This window comes from Podarcis cretensis (genome assembly GCF_951804945.1).
Source record: "Podarcis cretensis genome assembly, chromosome: 8".
Lineage (NCBI taxonomy): Eukaryota > Metazoa > Chordata > Lepidosauria > Squamata > Lacertidae > Podarcis > Podarcis cretensis.
In genome coordinates this window covers 23,414,040-23,437,382 of record NC_137177.1, presented here as the reverse complement: position 1 = coordinate 23,437,382, position 23,343 = coordinate 23,414,040, and the positions used below count along the sequence as shown (strand labels likewise).

The window sequence follows — 23,343 nt, the reverse complement described above, 5'->3', positions numbered from 1 at the left end:
GGTATATAATTCCACACTGGGGGGCCCTTGCTGTTTCCGAGCACAATTCAAAGTGTTGGTGCTGACCTTTAAAGCCCTAAATGGTCTCGGTCCAGTATATCTGAAGGAGCGTCTCCACCCCCATTGTTCTACCTGGACACTGAGGTCCAGCACCAAGGGCCTTCTGGCGGTTCCCTCACTGCAAGAAGTGAGGTTACAGGGAACCAGGCAGAGGGCCTTCTCGGTAGTGGCACCCACCCTGTGGAACGCCCTCCCCTCAGATGTCAAGGAAATAAACAACTATCTGACTTTTAGAAGACATCTGAAGGCAGCCCTGTTTAGGGAAGTTTTTAATGTTTGATGTTTTATCATGTTTTTAATATTGTGTTGGGGGCCGCCCAGAGTGGCTGGGGAAGCCAAGCCAGATGGGTGGGGTAAAAATAATAAATTATTATTATTATTATTATTATTATTATTATTATTATTGGACTCCAGCTCCCATCATCCCTGATCATTGTGGCTGATGGAATCAGGAGTCCAACAACATTTGGAAGAAAAAACAAAATAAAAAAATTCCTTCCAGTAGCACCTTAAAGACCACCTAAGTTAGTTCTAGGTATGAGCTTTCGTGTGCATGCACACTACACGAAAGCTCATACCTAGAACTAACTTAGTTGGTCTTTAAGGTGCTACTGGAAGGAATTTTTTTATTTTGTTTTGACTATGGCAGACCAACACGGCCAGCTATCTATAACATTTGGAAGGCCATGGGTCCCCAGTTGTTGCTCTGAAACACCCTTCTCCAACCTGGTACTCTCCTGAAGTTGCTGGACTACAACTCCCATCATTTCTGAGCATTGGCCATACTGGCTGGGGCTCATCCAGTGCAATGATAATGAAGAGGGGCAGGAGGAAGAAGTCACATAAAGTGACCAGTTTATTTTCATAGGCAGAGATAATAGCAAGAAATGGTACTCCTCTATCCTCGGCAAAACGAAACCCATGAAGAGAGATCATCAGTTTTGTCAAAGCAGACAATGGTCTCTGCCACTCTTCAGCTTAAGAACGCTTATTTGGAAAGTTGTCTTTCTCAAAATCAGCAGGAGTTACTTATTTTCCTCAGTCAAATGTACTTAGAGTGGAAGGGAATATTTTCAAGTGGCCTGAAGATGACAGCATGGCTGGTTCCTTTCTCCCACTCAGCTGGAGTTCAGCCATGATTAAAAACCTACCTGCTTTTGAGCATTATCTCTGTACCAAGCCGTGTATCACCATCTCTGGTGCACCCCTGTTGTGACTGGGATGCATACAGCTCTCCTTGCCTGAACTGTTTGGTCCTGTGCACAAGCAAAGGTCTTTTTTGGACTTAAAACAGAAGCAACATCCTGATCCTCCTTTTAACTCCACCTGTGAAGCAATTAAAGGTAAAGGGACTCCTGACCAATAGGTCCAATCATGGCCAACTCTGGGGTTGTGGCACTCATCTCGCTTTATTGGCCGAGGGAGCCAGCGTACAGCTTCCAGGTCATGTGGCCAGCATGACTAAGCCGCTTCTGGTGAACTAGAGCAGTGCACGGAAACACCGTTTACCTTCCTGCCAGAGCGGTACCTATTTATCTACTTGCACTTGGACGTGCTTTCAAACTGCTAGGTTGGCAGGAGCAGGGACCGAGCAATGGGAGCTCACCCTGTCACGGGGATTCGAACCGCCGACCTTCTGATCGGCAAGTCCTAGGCTCTGTGGTTTAACCCACAGCTCCACCTGTGTCCCTTCTGTGAAGCAATTAAAACAAAAAAATTTAAAAAAGGGGTCGGGAACCTCTAGCCCACGTGGCAAACTTTACCCTCCAGGCTTCCCCCATTTGGCCCATGAGGTCCTTTTGGGCAAGCCACGCCCACCCACCCAACCTATACCTGACATCATACACAGGTAAGGGTGGGGCTTTGAGCAGCTCCCAAAGCCTGAGACAACCAGCTGGTTTCCGAGAGGCTCTGAAGAGCAGGAACACAAAGCAGGAATGCAGTGCTGAGGAGGATCTATCTTCCTTCACAGCAGCCAGTACAAAGGGGGAGAGATCCAGTTTGGTGCTGGGCTCAGTCACACCACAACTCAGCATGCCTGAACTCAGTGCTAAGCAGGATTCTGCCCTTGAACAGCTTTTAGCATCCTCCACAAGCTACAGTTCCCAGGATTTTTCTTTAAAGAGGGGCAGCTCTTTAAAGTGGTATGATATTGCTTTAAGTGTATAGTGCAGATGGGCCCTTGGCAATTAAGGACATTGTTATTCATACACTGTCTTTAATTCATGCAATGGCACCTATCAATTCTTTAAAGCTTTCAGCCCCAATTTCTTCCATTGCAAGCTGGTCCAGTATATGACAGTAAACCAGTAGCCAAGATTGCAGATGACACTGAATTATTCAGGATGGTAAAATCCCAGGCAGACTGTGAATGGCTCCAAAAGGAGCTCTCCAAATCATGCGAATGAGTGACAGAGTGACAGATGAGATTTAATGCAAGTGCAAAGTGGTGGATGGATTTGAGGACCAAGAAAAGTAAGACAGGTGTAACTTCACATACCCACTGGGGGTCTACAATTTTGGGGATACAGTGGAGAATGAGACAGTGTGATGAACAAGGCTGATATACACTTATCAGATTCATGAAGTGTTATCCCCCACTGACAAAGAGATGTATACATCTTTATATAGAGGGGAGAAATTGAATAGTGTGGTCAGAACACCATAAACTCAATGTCAATGATGTTTCTCTGCAAAGGTCTGGTGTATTCAAGCTAAGCACAACTGCTATTCACAACACCAGGCTTTGGAAATGGCACAACCTTCCCAGGTTTGCCACGCTAACCTGCAGTGGGGAAAGAAACCTTGATCTCCATTGAGACTTGAACAAATGGAATCAAACTGGCTAGGAAAGGTTACGGCAAAATTATCTAAAGGAGTGTTCTTCAATGTTGGGTCCTCAGGCATTGTTATATTGCAACTCCAATCATCCCTAACCATTGACTAAGGTGGCTGGGGGTGATGGGTGTTTGTTCAATCAATCAATCTCCTTTATTGGCATGGTAAGAGTGTGTCGTATACGTGGATTGGAACACAACACAAGTAGCAAAACATAGTAGGAGGCACTTTAGGATAAAACTGTCCAGATATTGTGAGATACAAAGGTGGCACTTAGGACTTATGGGAACGTAATTTCATGGCGTCACTCCAAAATCTTGCCACATTCTCCACAATGTCATTCCTACAATTATTCAACAGATAAGGTCACCCTGGAAGAATCAGTGTGGTAGATCCCCTCACTTCTATATTTTTGCATAAAATGGGCAATGAAATAAAATGTGTGCAATGGATTTAACCTGTTTTGCGCCACAAGTGCCTTTTCAGAATATGGGATTTTTGAGTATCTACCTTGCAAGATTGCAAACGGCAAAACATTAAATCTTGCGAGGGAAAGAGCTCTGTGTAGATGGGGATTGTAAAAGTGATGTAAATATGAAGAATCCTGGCCAAAGGAAGGTGAGATTATGGGAGTTGTAGCCCAGCAACAACTGGGGACACAACGTTGAAGAACACTGGTCAAAAGGTCTTTTTACAGTGTCATTCAACCTTGGGCTTCAAACCCCATCATCCACAACCAGTGTAGTCAGTGGCCCAGGATGATGGGAGTTGTAGTCCAGGGACCGAAGATTGAAGAATGCTGGGATAGGTATCCAGTCTACTGATTCAACTGAGCCTATTTTTGTCTGTAGAGGTACACACAGAGAGAAATACCTTGGGTGGTATCCAATGTCCTACTCAGGGTAGAACCACTGAAATGAAGGGAGGTGACTATCTTAAGTTTGTTAATTTCAGTGGGTTTTCTTTCAGTAGAACTTTGTTTGATACAACCCCACCCTCCTCACTTTTAAAAAATAATAATAGGAAGCATTCTTAAGGCTCGATTAAATGTGTTTCTCTGTGTCCCCGCCCCCCAATCTTTTCCCTCCTCAGCCTCCCACCATAGGCAGACTCTGATTACTCGGAGCGATATCTCACCATGAATGAATGGCAGAGATGGAGCTGCAAAGACAAAGAACTGGCTTTGTCTGCTGATGAATTAAGATAGCATGTGGGTGGCTGGGTGGATGGTGAATAGCAAAGACTTCCTTCATCCTCCTGTCACGGAGCTTTTCTTGTGTTTTCATTTTTTTTTTTTAAAAAAAAGAGAGCTTAATTCTCTGAACAACGAATTGCTGGCAAATTAGGGGGCTTAGGCAAAAGTTAATATTACATAAATGTATCTCCAGCAGGAAGGGGAAACCACATTAGCGAAGTGTTTGTGCTGAATTGTAATCTGGCCTTATACCACCTCTTATCTTATGGCAGGGCAGGGCCATAGCACAGTGGGAGAGCATCTTCTCTGCAAACACAAGGTCCCAGGTTTGATCCCCAGCATCTCTAGTGATGTTCCTTGTCTGAAACCCTGGAGAGCTGCTGCTATTCAGCACAGAGCTTCGCCTGGTTTTACACTGTAAACTGCCCTGTGATCCTCAGATGAAGGGTGGTATAGATAAGCACCATCATCATCATCATCATCATCATCCTGATCCTGGGTGAAGGCCTCCTCTAATGTGAGTCTCAGAAACTAGCTTACTGTACAAAGGTCATATTTACATCTATCCATCCACTTTTGCCTCTGGCCCCACCCACCCCTGATACGTGGCCCCAGGAAAGTTGCCCAGAATGGAATGTGGCCCATGGTCTGAAAAAGGCTTCCCATCCCTGCCATATCAGAAACTTGGGACTATTAACTTCCCTGCACTCTTTTAGGAAATAGTCATCAAGGCAAGCTGTCTACCCTAGATAGTCACATATGATGATAATGATGAACACGCCCAAAGGACTGTGCTGACTTCATCCCTTGCTCCCAAGGAAGTTCCCTTGCCAATGTCCTCAGAGACAGTTGACTACATAGCTCCTACCACCACCACACCAGGTCCCAAAGGCAGCAGGAGACAGTTTGTCCTCTTTCAGGGAGAGCAGATTTTCTCTCAGGAAACAGGGCTTGGGATGCACATGTTCCTGCAGGATAAAGGCCCTATAGACTCCAGACCAGCACTAGATTAACACCCCACCGCCGCCACCATGAATACCTGCTCCATAGTTGAGGTCCTACTTGTCAACCTAGTTGTGTCTCCCACTGTGCGCTGACCATGGTGCTGACACAGGACCAACACTCCAATCTATTGCCTGTGTAGGCTGAGCCTTCAGTTCATAAGTGTTTGCTTCCTAGCTCAGGGGTCAGCAAACTTCTTCAGCAGGGGGCCAGTCCACTGTCCCTCAGACCTTGTGGGGGGCCAGACTATATTTTGAAGGGAAAAAATGACCGAATTCCTATGCCCCACAAATAACCCAGAGATGCATTTTAAATAAAAGCACACATTCTACTCATGTAAAAACACCAGGCAGGGCCCACAAATAACCCTGAGATGCATTTTAAATAAAAGGACACATTCTACTCATGTAAAAACACACTGATTCCCGGACTGGCCGTGGGCCGAACTGAGGCGGCGATTGGGCCACATCTGGCCCACAGGCCTTAGTTTGCCTACCCATGCCCTAGCTGCCCTGTGTTGCCTACATGGTTTCAGTCGGGTTAGGCAGAGTACAATACAGTCCCAGTGCCAGGCTGCCTTGGGAAGGAGCAAGGTTGTTGGATGATACAGAGAACACCACAGCAGTGGGGGCAGGTAAACGGTAGGGGCCAAGTGTCCAGTGCATTGTAAGGTGACAAAAGAAGTCAGCAAGCGAAAGGAGGGGATGAGTAAGGCCACCATTGGTGACTCAGCGGGATTGGCTTTTGCAACAGGTTGGCTCTGTTTTAAAGTGAATCGTTTAATCTTTAGAATGTGCAGCAAGCTGGGTTCTCTGATAAGCTCGATCAAGTTACTTTGCACATTTTACTTTTGGTTTAGGCGTGCACTCTTGCAGAATAAAAGGCCACCAAGAGTTGCCTGATATCAGCTCAGACTGTTTGCCTGTCATACCCAAAGTTGTCCGATAGTGACTGTCCTCAGTTACAGGAAGAGGTCTTGCTCCTGGAACCTTCTAACTGGAAGTGCCAGTGTACGAGATTGTGACCTGCTGGTGTCATGATGGCTCCCACTATACCTGAAGGAGCGTCTCCACCCCCATCGTTCTACCCGGACACTGAGGTCCAGCACCAAGGGCCTTCTGGCGGTTCCCTCACTGCGAGAAGCCAAGTTACAGGGAACCAGGCAGAGGGCCTTTTCGGTAGTGGCGCCCTCCTTGTGGAATGCCCTCCCACCAGATGTCAAAGAGAACAACAACTACCAGACTTTTAGAAGACATCTGAAGGCAGCCCTGTTCAGGGATGCTTTTAATGTTTGATGTATCATAGTATTTTAATATTCTTTTGGAAGCCGCCCAGAGTGGCTGGGGAGGCCCAGCCAGATGGGCGGGGTATAAATAATAAATTATTATTATTATTATTATTATGAAACCAGCCTTTCCATGTACAAATCCATCCCTGGCTACCTGTTTTCCCCAACAGTCTTCATTTCAGTAGTTTGTTTAAGTATGGGTTTTTTTGCAAGGTGGAATGGGGCGGAATAGTCATTTCGTTATTGCCATTTAAAAATAGCTAGGAGTTGGAAACCCTTGCCAATCCACCTTTCGTGCACCTGCACCCTTGGCATAGAAACAGTGCCTCCACAAATACAGCTGCAGCTTCCAAATGGTGATCTCTGTGATGGTTGGCAGCAGGGAGAAAAAAGTCAAAGGAGCAGGTTTATCCTTTCTCAGTGCTTTAGATGTTTTAGTGAAAAGATGAGCAAATAGCCTACTCTGACTTGAAATGATTGCAAAAGGTATAAGGTGCATTTGTTTTCTTACCATCTGTTCCATTCTTGCAGAATAGCTCCAGCCAATCAGTGCAGTGTGTGTGTGAGAGAGAAGCAGATTATTTTGCTATGCACCACCCCAATCTCTGAGAGGCTCCAGGGATGCCTGTGCTTTACCCAGGGTCAGGTTTCCTTGGAATGAAGATCAGAAGAGACTGTGGTGCCATTAGGATGTAAGGTTTTAGTTATAGTCGGTTGTCAAACGGAATCCGTTCCGGAAGTCCATTCAGCTTCTGAAATGTTCGACAACCAAGGCATGGCTTCCGATTGGTTGTAGGAGCTTGCTGCACTCAAGCGAAAGCCGTGTCGGATGTTCAACTTCCAAAAAAAGCTTGAAAACCAGAGCATTTACTTCTGGGTTTTCAGCATTCGGGAGCCAAAACATTCCAAAACGGAGGTGTTCAGGAGCCGATGTTTGACTGTGCATCCATGTACAACCTGAGTGTAGGATGGAGCTTCCCTTTAGGTTTCCAGGGGAGCTGCAGCATTCAGCACAGAGCAAGCCATAGAATTATAGAATTGTAGCATTGGAAGGGACCACGAGGGTCATCTAGTCCAGCCCCCTGCAGTGCAGGAATCTTCTTGCCCAACGTGGGATTTGAACCCACAACCCTGGGATTAAGAGTCTTGTGCTCTACTGACTTAGCTATCCAGCATGTCTTTCTCTTTGCTGCTTCTAGAATTCAGGCATATTGTTTCCCTACATAGCAGCTAGGTGAAGAGGGTGAGGGGAAAGACCCACCCGTTTGTTCTGTGGCACAGAGCAGCTTGTTCATTTATGCTAAATTGCGCTAAAAAGCGTCACTAAATAAGGTTGGTGGTTTTTTTTCCAGGAACGGGTGCCCATCAGCGAGTCAAGTGGAAGCTATGGAATTGGTTTATGGAATTCACTGCCATAAGGTGGGATGGCTTAGATGGATTTAAATCCAGGATGGGCAACTCATGGCCCTTTTCTTTGGGTTGTTGGACTCCCACCAGCCCCTTTCAGTATGGCCAGTAGTCCTACAACATAGGGAAGGGCATGGCTCACTCATCCTGGATTAAAAGGGAACCGATACCTTCATGGTGGGAGATAAGTTGGAAGAGGATAGATCTGTTTAGCCAGCTCTGGATAATCCTGGCGACACTCTCTGGAGTTTTGGGGATAATTGCTGTTCTTCACTGTAGAGGAGGAACCCAGCGATAAATCCACGCAGAGTGGCCATTCTAATTAATTACGAAGAATAAAAACTAGGCAGCATTACAGCTTCCAGGCTCCAGTAAACATTTCTAACTGAAAGCAGTAAAAAAAGAAAAAAGAAAGAACACCAGACTTCAGGTATTTGAGCACTGACCGCGGCTATGTGACATCTCTGTGACAGGTCTATTTAGAACTTCCTTTCGCATCTGGTCCTCCCAGGCAACGACACTCATTAAACTTTAGCTGTCAATCAAAAGGAGTTATAATAGAGTTTAAATGGCTCTTTGCAACACACAATACCCTTTTAATAGCAGCAGGGTGATAAATAGCAACAGTGTTGCTTGCATTAATAATTGGAGAGCAGGGAGGGTAGGTGCCACTCAGAGCAGATTTAAATATTTGTTCATTTTCGCCCCTTGTGCTCCTTACAGCTGAAAGTCCCCACTGTATGTCTGCTGAGTTGATCAAGGGCCTCCAGGTTGGGGTACAGTTCCCACTATCGCCCCGATATTAGGTTTAAATCCCCGTGAAACTTAACCTACCCCACAGGGTTATTAGGAGGATAATATGGGGGATTGTGTTACATACATCCACCACCAAGTAGTTCAGGGGGATAAGCAATGCCATTTCTGCCCCCAAGAAGCTGCTAAGGAATTGAGCTACAAATCAGGAAGACTTGCCGCTGCCTTCTGAGTACCCGCGAAGTGGCTTTTCTCTTGGCCTCGTCTGTAACAAGGATAGAAGTAATAATAATAATAATAATAATAATAATAATAATAATAATAATAATCATCACTTGTGACCTGCCTTACAGGGCTGTTGTAAGGATCACAAGAAGTTAATGGCACACCCTGCTTTGAACACCCTAAACGTCAGAGCTTAAAGCAGTCTATATCAGGGGCATAGAATTGGAGTGTGTGTGTGTGCGTGCATGCATGCATGCAGGTGGGGCAATTGCCCCAGGTGCATTTTGGGTGGGAGGGGGGAGGATGCCCTCCCTTTGTTAGGCTGGGATCTAATCAGTTTCCAGCCTTGCAAAGCTTCTGGGGAGGGCGTAATGAGAAGGACCCCAACCTCACAAAGACGAGGCTAGAATCAGAGGGCACCTGGCTGCTGCGTTCTTTCCTACGCATCCTTCTCCTTCCGTCCTCTCCAAGCACTTGGGCAGTGAGGACTGGCCAGGTGCAGCAGGATCCTTCGCACCCCATGCCCACCCCGGGCACCATGGGGAAACGCTTCCCTGCTGCTCTGTATAAACACTACATCACTGTGGGTGGCTCTCAACTCACCCCTTTGGGACTTGTTATTCTTATTTATTAAATTTGACCTCACCTTGCCAACAAAGGTCCATATAGCTAAAGCTATGGTTTTCTCAGTAGTAATGTATGGAAGTGAGAGCTGGACCGTAAAGAAGGCTGATCGCCGAAGAATTGATGCTTTTGAATTATGGTGCTGGAGGAGACTCTTGAGAGTCCCATGGACTGCAAGAAGATCAAACCTATCCATTCTGAAGGAAATCAGCCCTGAGTGCTCACTGGAAGGACAGATCCTGAAGCTGAGGCTCCAATACTTTGGCCACCTCATGAGAAGAGAAGACTCCCTGGAAAAGACCCTGATGTTGGGAAAGATGGAGGGCACCAGGAGAAGGGGACGACAGAGGACGAGATGGCTGGACAGTGTTCTCAAAGCTACGAACATGAGATTGACCAAACTGCAGGAGGCAGTGGAAGACAGGAGTTCCTGGCGTGCTCTGGTCCACGGGGTCACGAAGAGTCGGATACGACTAAACGACTAAACAATAACAGCAACAGAGCACATGCTGTAACTGCAGAGGATGCCAGGCTCGATTCCTGACATCTCCGGTTTAAAGGTTCAGGTAGCAGGCAGTGGGAAAGATCCCTGCCTGAGATGACCAGGAGAGCAGCTGCTGGCCAGTGCAGACATGACTGGGATAGATGGGCAAAGGGTGTGAATTGGCAGCTTCTTGTATCTTTTGCGCACACATGGGGTGCTTGAATGCTCTTCTGCATATGAAATTCCCTCCTATCTGCACCCGCAGTTGCTGGCATCTGTTGACATACAGCTTTCCGATGCGATTTATGAGCCCGGTTTTATTGTCTTTACGAGCTTTCGTTCCCTCCGCCCCCTGAAATTGTACCACTCCTTTCCCTTCTCTGGTTGCAGAGCAGCTTAAGAGAGGCTCTTCACAGCTCCCAAAGGTCAACTCTGAGGTTGTCGTTTGTTTTAAGATGTTATTGGCGCAGGGCTAGAGGGGACGGAGCCAAGGAACGCGGTTAAGAGTGCGGATTACGCTTGTAAATTTTAATTAATCACATTGCCGCTGTATAAGGCAGCATTGTGGCATGTACTTGACACTGAAGTATTCCATTTCTTACAGCAACATCGCCCTGTTTGCTTGTGAGTGTGCGTGCTTTTAAAAAAGGCAGGGAAAGTAGTATCTGTTTCCATGAACATTTTGGTTTGGAAAGGGGTGTCTGAGTACTCCCTTCAGTTAAAGACATTTTTGCTTATTGGGATGCTATAGTTCATTTCACTATTAGATTTGCTTTTACACGTGCAGGGAAGGATCAACTAAGAATGTTTGCCCTTTTTGGAAGTTGTGGAGAGTGTCTTTCTCTGAATGCTTCGTTTGTTATTGAGGGGCTTTATACTGCTTTATATGAAATATCAACCCATAGCCTTTTAAACTGTGTGTGTGTAGGGGTTATTGTTTTCATTTGTAGCTACATTTTGTATTTTTTATATTGTAAACTGCCCTGTGTTTCTCAGATGAAGGGCGGTATAGAAATTTAATAAGTAAAATAAATTTACAGAAGGGATGGGGGGAAATCTTGATTCAGGTCACTTTTTGTTTACAGTGGTATCTCAGGTTACAGACGCTTCAGGTTACAGACTCCGCTAACCCAGAAATAGTACCTCGGTTTAAGAACTTTACCTCAGGATGAGAACAGAAATCGTGTGGCGGCAGCGGGAGGCCCCATTAGCTAAAGTGGTACCTCAGGTTAAGAACAGTTTCAGGTTAAGAACAGACCTCCAGAACGAATTAAGTTCTTAACCCAAGGTACCACTGTATTTATTTATTGCATTTGTATCTTGCCTTTTTCTCCCCAAAGAACTCAAGGTGGCACACCCTCTTCTCCCCCTCCTCATTAAATCTCCACCACAACCCTGTGAGGTAGGTTAGGTTGTGAGGTAGTGTCAGCACCAGCTAGCTGTGTTTTTTTTTTTTTAATAATTTTTATTCGTTTTTCAAACAGATAACAAAAACAATACAAAACAATATAACTTCAAACTCATCATTTCATACCCTTCTTTCTTTTGACTTCCCCATACCTCCCCATCCCTGCATCCTTGTTTGATGGTTCTTTAGCAACCCTTAGGTCAATTATCTTAATTCCCTTTCATAAAGATTCCTTTAGTTTTTTTTTTATTACTGCTGCAATTCTTTACCTCTTACCCCCTGACATCTTAACATTCCTCAGTTTTACAGTTATTTTTAAGATATATTTTAAATTTCTTCCAGTCCTCTTCCACTGTCTCTTTCCCCTGGTCACGGATTCTGCCCGTCATCTCGGCCAGTCCCATAAAGTCAATCACCTTTGTTTGCCATTCTTCCAGAGTAGGTAGTTCTTGCGTCTTCCAATACTTTGCCAGTAGAATTCTTGCTGCTGTAGTGGCGTACATAAAGAAAATCCTATCCTTCCTTAACACCATTTGGCCAACCATGCCCAAAAGGAAAGCCTCTGGTTTCTTAGGAAAAGTCCACTTAAGGACCTTCTTAATTTCATTATAGATCATTTCCCAGAAAGCTTTAACCTTTGGGCAGGTCCACCAAAGGTGGTAGAAAGTGCCTTCAGCCTCATTACATTTCCAACACTTATTATTAGGCAAATGGTAAATTTTTGCAAGCTTGACTGGGGTCATGTACCACCGATAGATCATTTTCATAATATTTTCTTTTAAAGCATTACATGCAGTAAATTTAATACCGGTGGTCCATAACTGTTCCCAGTCAGCAAACATAATATCATGACCAATATCTTGTGCCCATTTAATCATAGCTGATTTCACCGTTTCATCCTGTGTATTCCATTTCAACAGCAAGTTATACATTTCTGATAAATTCTTAGTATTGGGTTCCAACAATTCTGTTTCTAGTTTTGACCTCTCTTTCTGGAATCCTATTTTCCTGTCCTGTTTGAATGTCTATTTTCCTGTCCTGTTTGAATGCTAGCTGCGTTGCTGCACTTAGCAGAGAAACACTCCCGGCAGCCAGCCATAAATTCCTTTCTTTATTTCCTTCTGACAAGATTACATGCAGAATAAAAAAAGCGACCTGTCTCCCATGACGTGTTGCTCTAACTACTTTCTCTTTTCCCTCTCCCTCGAGACCAACAGAGCCAACGGCTCAGCCCCTTCCATTTTCCCCTGTGACGTGGATCCCCCTCTCTCTGAAGCACCCCTTCCTCCCCAGACTCACTATCCTCTTCTCTGTCTTCTGAGGAGGACTCAGTACTGTACTGACCAGTGGAGGTCGTTCCCTGTATCCTCTAATTCTTTCCTCCCTTGCTGCCTGCAGTTCCCTGACAGGTAGCAGCTGGCTCAAGGTCACCCAGAGGGCTTCAAGTACCTGAGCTTTAATGCGGAACTACCTAACTTGCACTTTGCAAAATAATGCAGGGGACAAAAATACAGCTTTACTTCAAAATGTGCACTTGTCCAAATTTTGAGATGCAGTTCTCCAGTCATGCAATACATACCAAAATACTTATATTAAGGGGAGGTGTTCTAGAAAATAGCATTAATCTGCATTTTATTAGGGGAAATTGCTTGCAAAATATGCATACTAGGGAAAATGTATATTAAAATGCAAATGTTTTTAAAAATAAAAGAGAATTGCAAACTGATGCAGGACTGAACCTAAGACTAGAAGAATGAGAAATTTAGAGACACTGAAATGGGCAGATTTATTCATCCCTAAGGAAAATTAGCCCATGTTTTAAAAGTACGTGAAAAATCCAGCCTTATTTCTTAATGAAAGACTTTAAACTAAATTTGAGCCTTAAAAAAAATTAATGTGTGTGTATCTATATATGTGTGTGTTTATATATAAATGTGTGTGTGTATATATATATATATGTGTGTGTGTGTGTGTGTGTGTGTGTGACATGACATGACATGACTAAAATAGGCTCTTTCAGAGGTCTCGGACCAAATAAACCCAATTGGCTGACCTTTTCCTGTTTTTCATTAAATGCTGCAGAATGTGCACTGAACTCGCCGTTGGTCATGGTACTGAGTACTGTTATCAGCCCAGACAGCAGCCCAAACTTTTCCCAGAAGCAAAAATCAGGTCCTGTGGAACCTAAGTCAGACACAGTTTAATCCGGGCTTCAATCTTTCCCTCTTCCTCCTTCCCCTAAATTGGCTTACCGCAAGCAGTACAATAATGCTCTCAGTTAATTTGGCTGCTATCCACATGGGTGAGTCTGAGGGTGACCACTTACTCAGTGCCAGAAAAAGAGGGCAAAGGAGGATATTTAATTTAAAAAATGACCACGAGTTAATTATACAGATAGCTGCAAATTTATAATTCTTTGGGAGTATCCAATATTAGTCACACTCAGGTACCTAATTAAGTCAGTTCATTTCAATGGGTCTACCTGAACTAACATTGGATATCAAAATTATGTATCAAATCACCCACATACATAATTTTAAAATTTGTACTAATAATTACTTCTAACAGTGAGTGGTAGATTTTCTCTCTCGCTAGAGCTTCTTTCAGTAAATGAACAATAAAATAACATCCCAGCACCCCAATATTTCAATTAAATGTTTTAACATTGCATTTTTCATATTGTTGCAACCTGCACTGGGGTGTAGGGTAGATAAGAATTCCAATTAAGCAATCAAAATACAGCTTTACCTTGGAAGTCGAACGGAATCCGTTCCGGAAGTCCGTTCAACTTCCAAAACGTTTGGAAACCAAAGCGCATCTTCTGATTGGCTGCAGGAAGCTGCAAAAGCCCCATTGGACAGTCGGCTTCCAAAAATAGTTTGCAAACCGGGACAGTCACTTTCTGGTTTGGGAGCCAAAACGTTCGAGAACTAAGCTGTTCGGAAACCAAGGTACGACTGTAACAGCAACAACAAACTGCTGTCATCAGCATCATCGAAATACAGTATGTCTCATTGTAGTGAGGAAGTGGCAGGAGTGAGCCAGCAGTAAATCACACAAAGAATTAACTCTTTATTAGAAAAAAAGAGGATCTGCACAGGAGTGCAAGGCCTCATGAGCACAGCAACTCTTCTTCAGTAGGCCTTGCCCCTGTGAAGCAGTTGTGAAGACTGAAGGTCTCACCTTCCCACAGCTGCATAAGTCCCCTCCTCTCTAGGATTTGCCCCAAGCAATCAGAGACTGTGCCTGTGTGATTGCTAACTTCTCCTTTGCCCTCTTCATGCCTCTCCTGGTTCTGTGAGACCAGCGGGGAGGGGACCTCTTCGGCAGCCTGACTCATCTCTGCCTCTTGACCACCCCCCTCCCACTCTCCTGCTTCTGGACTTCCCTCTGCCCCAGACTCTCTCCGCTTACTAAACCCTGTTGGCTCTTCATCCTCCTCATCCCAGTCTTCTCCCTCTGACCTCTCATTATCTTCCCATCAATCCCTGGGCTCTGAGCCTTCCTCCCTTGATGGTTCCCCAGCTGGTTCCTCCCACCATTTTCATTTTTGCCACAAACAAATAATTGAATCTCTCTCCCCCCCCCCCATGTGACAGTGGCAGTGCCCTCCCAGAGGCAGAAATGCATCTTGCGTTCTCGACGTTGCGTTCTCAGCGTACAGAGAGTTGCGTTCTCGGCATACAGGCCAGGACCTGCTTATCTTCAGTGTATAGAAATTGGAATGATCTGATCCTGTACGTAGCCTTACAGAAAGTCTTCCTGTTACACAGTTTTAGAAATCATTTTGGGGGAGTAAATATATGAACACCTTATCTTAAACATTTTGTTCATCATGCTAAAAGAAAGCATGTCATAATTCATTTGACTTCTCATTTTTCCCACTCCGGGGAGGGGCGGGGAAACACTCTGCCTAACAGTAGAACTGACCTTAAGGTAGAAGGACCTATGGCTTCCTCCATGGTGCTTATACATTTTCTCCATATTGCTCACAATGTTCCATGTGGAGCTCTGTGCAAAATGCTCTGATAATTGAAGGAAGGCAAATCAGCTGATTTGGAGGGCATGGGTTTTTTTGCTTTGTTTATAAGCAGCTTGTGCTTTTAAAGTGTACAATGGAGAGAGAGAGAGAGAGAGAGAAAGAGAGAGAGAGAGAGAATGAGAGAACCTCCTGATAATCTGCACTCTGTGAAAATGGAGACTGAAGATTCCCTGAAGATGCCAGTGTTAAGAGCCATTAGATCAAGTCTAGCCTTTGTCCCGGGGGCCACGGCAAAATGTCTACCTCTGATGCTTTCTAAGGGCTTTCTCTGGTCTAGTGTTAAAGCATTTTAAGTGGTGAGGTTTCCTTCTAGTCTTCTCATAGGATTTTAATGCCAGGGCAATCACCTCTCTAGAAATTGCTCCTAATAGCCTTGTGCTTTTTTTGCTTCCTTTCAGGCTCTCTCATTGCACTCTTTTCATTCCCACCCCCACAAATCAACTCATCCTAGTATTTGTAAGTTCTTAAAATAAATCTGCTGCCAGGTAGCCCAAAATTAAATATGTACTTTGGACTTCTGTTGTACCGTGGGAAAGAGGCACAGTGGTAGAGCATCTCCAGGTACTGCTAGGAAGAGTTCCACATTACTGAGGAAGTCAGACCTGACAATGGTACCACCTGCCTCAGTCCACAGGTAGCGCCACCAGATGCTGTCAGACTCCAACTCCCATCAGCATTAGGCAGAATGGCCAGTGTCCAGGGATGACAGAAGTTGTTGACATCCGGAAGGTTCTACATTAGCTACTCTTGCCTTCATTATACAGTGGTACCTCAGGTTGAAGGGGCGCAGGTGGCGCTGTGGGTTAAAGCCTCAGCGCCTAGGACTTGCCGATCGAAAGGTCGGCGGTTCGAATCCCTGTGGCGGGGTGCGCTCCCGCTGCTCGGTCCCAGCGCCTGCCAACCTAGCAGTTCGAAAGCACCTCCGGGTGCAAGTAGATAAATAGGGACCGCTTACCAGCGGGAAGGTAAACGGCGTTTCTGTGTGCGGCTCTGGCTCTGGCCAGAGCAGCGATGTCACGCTGGCCACGTGACCCGGAAGTGTCTCCGGACAGCGCTGGCCCCTGGCCTCTTAAGTGAGATGGGCGCACAACCCCAGAGTCTGTCAAGACTGGCCCGTACGGGCAGGGGTACCTTTACCTTTACCTCAGGTTACATACGCTTCAGTTTACATACGCTTCAGGTTACAGACTCCGCTAACCCAGAAATAGTGCTTCAGGTTAAGAACTTTGCTTCAGGATGAGAACAGAAATCGTGCTCCGGCGGCGCGGCGGCAGCAGGAGGCCCCACTAGCTAAAGTGGTGCTTCAGGTTAAGAACAGTTTCAGGTTAAGAACGGACCTCCGGAACGAATTAAGTACTTAACCCGAGGTACCACTGTATATCCAGGTTTGAATACTGCAACGCAATTCTCTGTGGGGTTTATCTTTGAGGAGTCTTAACCAGCTTCACTTGGTCCAGATTGCAGCTTCAGAGATGTTGCTTCCAAGGTGCAATTCAGAGTGTTTTTGTGATGATCTTGTAGAGCCCTGAGTGGCTTAGGTCCTTAAGGATCACCGCTTCCTGCAACAACTTACCTGCTCTCAGATGGAGAGGTCCTTCTCTTTGTGAAAACACAGGTGAGAGGGCAGGGGAGAATAGGAGACTGCCTTATATTGAGCCAGACCATTGGTCCATCTAGCTCAGTATTGTTTACATTGATTGGCTCTGGCTGTCCAGAGATTCAGACATTCTCAGCCCGACTAGAGATGCCAAGGAACAAACCTGGGAGCTTCTGCATGCAAGTGCAGTTGCTCTGCCACTGAAATGCAGGCCATGCTGCCTTCTCAGGTGTTATCCTCGGTCCTCTAGCAGTGCTGTCCCAACCCCAGCTGTGTACGAAAACAGAGCCTGTGGACAAAAACCAATCGATTGACCATGGTGGTCTTCAGATCTCCCCATCTCAAGCCTCAGCAATCTGCCTTCAGCAAGTGGACCTTGAAAAGCCTGCCAGCCAGTGAGATTGACTGAAAAGATCATGAACTGCTGGGCAGAATTATGCCAGGGCTTTCCCATCCAGCCATCTGTTTGGGCAGGCACTGCAGCTTTTGTGTTACCCAGATGAGGTAATGTACTGTGGCAGCCTGTGGAGAGGGAGAGAGGGAGGGAGGGAGGAAAGGCGGGAGGGAGGTGGATGGAGAAAGCAGAATGATTCCTCCTTTCATCAGAAATTGACTCGTCTGTCTCACTTTGGGCAACAGGGGCAGCCAGCTTCCATTTGCCACTGGCCATGACACTGGGCCACCATCCTTGTGGCCTCCTGTTTCCAGTGTCTCAGGAGGGCAACCCTCAGGGCACAATAGCCAGGAGGCTTATTGTTTGTTCTAGTGCTGCTGACTCCACTTGCCAGCAAAAACCTGGATTTAAATATAGAAACCTTAGTTGCCATAACAACCATCATTTCTTTTTTAAAGAAAAAGAAAGGAAGGAAGCTTTCCAGTTTGAGAGGTAGCAAAGTTCTTCTGCTATCCAAGATGCAAACAGCTGCTTTCAGTTCTTTTTGCAAAATGCTCAGCAAAATAAAATTAAACAGAAGCTTGGGCTCATTATATGAAAAGGAGACTGCAAACCCCTCTTGTTACTCATGAGAAGCAGGGGGTGGAGGGAGGGAGAGAGAAAGAAAAAGAAAGAGAGAGAGAGACATACAGAGGGGTAATGCCTAGGGCTCCATCTGTTGTTTTGATGCCTGGAGTGACCAGCCTGCGTTACAGCAGGGATTCTGCAGTGACTGGGATTTTGTGTGTGCATGTGTGTCTGGGAGAGAGAATGCGTGCATGTGTGGTCCTCTCCCCTCCTCCTTTCCGGCACCTTAGAACTATTGGAGTTAAAATTCATTACATACATGCATGTGGAGCAGAAAAGCGGGCTGGGGAGGGGGGGAGTATGAGATCACCAGAGGCTGATGAATTATAAATCACAGGCAGAGACTCCGATGACCAGCAGCTTGTATACCAATGTGATGCGGCTGTTGCTGGAGAACAACAGGGGCTTGAGGGATCAAATGTTGCAGGCAGTGATAACAGCAACCCGATACTATTGGAAAGCAATCTTGCAAGCTCACCAATCAGAATGACTCCCTTAAAATTTCAAGGGGGTCCTTCGAAATACAAACAGACCAAAATAAAAACCTCCCAGATATAATATTTCTCTCTCTATAATTTTTTTAAAGAGCTTCTATTTCCCCTTTGTTCAGAGACCAAAGAGGTACAGTGTGCTCTCCAGAGGCTGTTGCACATCCCATCAGCTCTGATCATTGGTTCTGCTTGCTGGGCCTAAAGGGAGGTGGAGTCAAACAACACCACAAGAGCACCATGGTGGCTGCCACTGCGAGTAACCAGAGTCTGGTTTTTTTTTTTAATGAAAGAGACTAATCTAGGTATGTCGGCCAGCAGTGGAACAAGCTGACTGGGCACCAGGGGTGGCATTTTTTCACCCCCCTCAATGGTGACACCAGGGGCGGCCCGCCCCCCGCCCCCCTTCCTCTGCCCCTGATGTCGGCATAAAATGAATAAATGAATTCACTTTGGCTGGGGTGCTAAGGTTCCAAAAGACTGGGATTTATCCTCTGGTCCTGTTCCTGTTCAGGGCATCTTGTATTACAGATGGCCCTTGAGGTCTCTTCCAGCTGTATAGTCCTATGATTCTATTATCCCTGTTCCCTTCAGTTTCATTGGCTGCTAGAGTGACCGCTAGTGCATTGCCCAAAATGAGGACATACATCACCCAAAATGAGATTTTTTTTGGGAGGGAGGGGGAAATGCAGAAGCTAATTTACACATGTAGATGCAGATTTAGAAAAAAATTAAATCATGGGTGGTGGACTTGTGGTGCTCTGGATGTTGTTGGAGTCCTCCTTCCTGTTGGCCCTAGTGATGAGGAGAGTTGGAGTTCTGAACATCTGGAGAGCCACAAGTTCCCGACCCACGATTGAATTACAAGGACAACACACCTCACCACAGTGGGGAAGAATGTGACTGGGTAAGCTGAGAGCCTGTTCATTCTGCTGCCCAGGTGCTCCTCACTGCAGATGGGCAACATCAATTATTATCACCATTGTTTCATTTCCCACCCTTTACCTTAAGGTCCCGGGGTGGGTTACAACATTAAAACAATAATAGGAACAGGTTTTTTTAAAAAACAACAACCAAAAAAGTACAACAATAAAAAATAAGGTGGATCCTAAAAATATGCTCCTCAAGTGTCAATAGCCAAGGTGAAGATACATGTCTTCAGTGTCCTTCAGAAACTGTACAATGAAGGTGTCTCTGTGGGGAGGGTGTTCCACAGTTTAGGGGCCACCACAGAAAAGGCCCTTTCTTGGTTTGCTGCCCCCTGAGGTTTTGAGGGTGGAGGAACTACCAAGAGGGTCCCCTTTGCCAGTCTCAGCACACAAGAGGGTCAGTAGAGAAGGAGGAGTTCTTTCAGATATCTAAGGCCCCTGTTGCTCCCTACTCTTATGTCTTTAATCTTGATTTGGATCGGGAAGCCCTTCAAATCGTCCTTCAGATACAGAATTGTGTCCTCTGTAAAGTTGGACCCACATCATCCCCTGTATTAGCTGTCATCTCTTGGGGTGGGTGGAAATTCGGACCTCAGTAACGCATTGTGTGAAGTCTTTTATCTGACGTTATTGAGGAGATACCAATATGTGCCTTAATTATATCACATGTGCGTGTGTGTGACTTCATAATTCTGGGTTGGTGCCACATACCAGGAGGCGCTGGCTCATAATTTCTGGCATGCTTTCAGACTGACCCTAATATTTGCTGCATCAACAGATAAGCACTTAGGGTCTCCGCCAGACATTTTCGGCTTTGGAGAGAATTCTGTGTCATCATGGGGAGGCAGTGGCCGGGGGGGGGGGGGAGTTCCATTGAGCAAGCCCAAGGTCTTATTCTCTTTATATATTTCTTTAATTAATTAACTTGGAAAGCCATAACAAGGAAAAACGTGGTAAGTGATACGTAGGTAAAATCAATCCTGTGTGAACTTGGCTTGTTTTCATTACCCGCAGTTTAAACAAACCACAGTCCCCCTACTTCGGATGTAACAGGGAACCGTGATTTGTTTGGTAGTGGAAATGGATGCTTCTGTTCTCTAATTTTTGGCCACAACAGATGAGGAGAAGGCTGGGAAAATCTGTGCAAACTTGTTTGTGTAGCAGGAAACCATAGTTTCCTATTACCTCTGAACCTGGTCTCCTTCTGTGTGTGTCTCTCTGTGATGCATGTATCATGGCCAATATAGTTTTCATGTTCAAAACAATTTCTCATTTCTTCACCAGGCTCTTGTTCAAAAACCATCTTCCTCTTGCTGATCACCTTAAAGACTGTTGCTGAAATATACAGTGGGGACTTGTGGTTGCATCTTCACAGGTAAGAGACCTCTAAGTAAGGGAAAATATATTTGTTTGCTTGTTATGCATGCTGAGAGAAATTATTTCCGGATGAGATTCAGCAGATGGTTGCAATTGTGCTCTAATGCTCTGCCCAAGGACACGCCAAAGACCTCTAAGGGTCACACAAAGAGACAGGCACTGGAAGCAGAGTTGTTTGTTTGTTTTAGATCATGGCTGGGGAACCCTGTTGGACTACAACTCCCATCATCCCTGACCATTGGCCACGTTGGCTGGGGCTGATGGTTAATGGAGTCCAACAACATCTGGAGGGCCACAGGTTCCCCATCCAAACTTTAGGTGTTGAGGTGCTGCCGCTGTTTGCAGTGCAATGAATTTTCTAGATAATTTGCATTGGAATTTTTTTTGATGCCTTGATTTAACATGTTTATTTTAGTTGTATTTAATGAGCTAAGCTAAAAACTCGAAAGCTGCCAGGTCTGCCTAACACTGTATTTCCCAACTGGCATCCATTCATTTTTATTAACAAATATATGAAACAGAATTTTTCCCAAACAAAAATAAAGAGCTGGTGGGGGTGGGGAATTCTTCCCACATCACTGGTTGTATGAGACTCACTGGCTTGGTTTGGCTGGTCATATCTTGACTTAATGAAGTGAGATATGAAAAGCATTTACTCTCGTCACTGCTCCCTTTATGGGATGAATAACCAACCCAGGAAGTCTTTCAGTAGCCATAGTTTCCTGTTCAATCTCACTGGAAACTGTGGCTAGCACCTTCAGAACAAGCCAGGATGCTGAACCCATTCCAAAGCATGGCCGGGCTTCTGCTAAAACTGGTAACCATAGTTCCCCAACTCGGACGTAACAGGAAACTATGATTAATTCTAGCCTTTCTGGTCTGCTTGCTCACACCACGAAGGCACAAAAGATTCATTCACACTTTGCCTTATTAAACCGAGACATGATCGTCCAAATGCAACTGCTCTCTTCTTGTCTCGCCTCTGCCTTGTACAGCTTTAACTGATCCTGAAATTCCATGATGCCAAATTGTTTATTCTGAGATGAGTTTTTTTTTTTAAAGGATGTTTCGTCATCAGATTGCTTGGTCTTGAAGTCGATTCTTTCTCTCCTTTTTATCAGAGCTGTGTGTCGCATCCTGTTACCCGCGCTGTCAAATGCCAACGCTGTAAAAACATGGTTCCTGTCCTCTCTGTATGAAGCACTTTCCATTTTCCGAGATGTGCAGTGAAGCTAATGACATTGACATACCTGCAAATATCTTTAGGGCCCCCAGCTTCTGTAAGGGCACCTTCTCCTATGAGAATCTGCCGCCAATTAACACCATCCTCAGGGGACCATCTCTGGACGTTCTTGCCTCTGGTGACTAGCTGTATAGCTGTTAGAGACAGGATCTTCTTGACGGTGGCAGCTTTCCTCTGCTTGTTCACTTGCCTCTTTTTCGTTAATGGTGCTGTAAGCTCTCTTAATTGCTGTACATCTTCTCTCTTAATTGCTCCTTTATCTGTGGGTTTTATTGTTATTTTGGTGCATCATATGCTAATTTTTCTTTTGGTAAGTTTTTGTTGTTGGAAGACGAGCTAGAAATGTTAGGAAATAAAACTTTTAAAGACGAAACAATATTTCAAAATGGAATAAGGGAAAGCAGTTTGTTTAAATGCACTGGTCATGATCTTGGAGTCTCAGAGTGAATTTGGTTTTAGTCTTATAGGCTGCCAGGGTTGCGGTGTGGTATTTTCTATGTATGTACTTAGGGCAGTGCTGGGCCGGGGTAATTGTTGAACGTGAGGAATGGTGTGTTTGTGTGGGTGGATGTGTGTAGAGGTGGATTGACTGAACTATGGGTGTGTCAGTACATGTGGAATTTGTGTGAGCAATTGAGTGAGTGGAAGTGTATTAAATTAGTGGAAGCTTATTCCATGGATCTTGATGTTTTACATACTGTAGTGCTTAATTTTGTTGTTTGATTTTTCCCACAAACCGTGTGTGTGTAATAATACAGTGGTATCTCGGAAGTCAAACGGAATCTGTTCTGGAAGTTCGTTCGACTTCCAAAACGTTCAGAAACCTTGGCGCAGCTTCCGATTGGCTGCAGGAAGCTCCTGTAGCCAATCGGAAGCCATGGAAGCCGCACTGGGCGTTCAGGTTCCAAAGAATGTTTGCGGGTTTGCGGGTTTGCAGTGTTCAGGAGCCAAAACGTGCGACTTGCAATGCGTTCGAGATCCAAGGTACAACTCTAATAATGATAATAATAATAATAATAATAGACTAGACCAGTTCAGGAGGTGAACATGACACCATGAGTGGAGATAGCCAGAAATTCTTTATAATGCATGCTCCATTCTCCCCCCTCCCCACAATGGACATATGATTGATAACATGTTTTCTTCTATTGTATATACTTTGTTGTTCTTGTTACTACAATAACTTATTGAAAACTCAAATAACTCCCTGAAAAACGCAATAAAATACACAGTTTAAGTAACAGTGACAGATACAAACAATATCAGTCATGCACAGAAATCAAGGACATGGTGAATTTAGGGCCAGGTATTTAAAACGGTCTACTCTGAGTAAAATGCAGGTGAATGTAAACCATTTTATGC

General features: G+C 45.1%; 1 protein-coding gene across 3 annotated transcripts in view; it reads left to right on the top strand.

Annotated features, from left to right (window-relative positions):
• HIVEP3 (HIVEP zinc finger 3) overlaps nucleotides 1-23,343 on the top strand; it is a 244,559-nt gene that overhangs the window by 99,286 nt on the left and 121,930 nt on the right. For all 3 annotated transcript variants that reach the window (XR_013841420.1, XM_079985880.1, XM_079985881.1), the window contains exon 2: nucleotides 20,646-20,736. The gene's annotated coding sequence lies outside the window, so the exon portion shown is untranslated. The remainder of the gene's footprint in view (nucleotides 1-20,645; nucleotides 20,737-23,343) is intronic.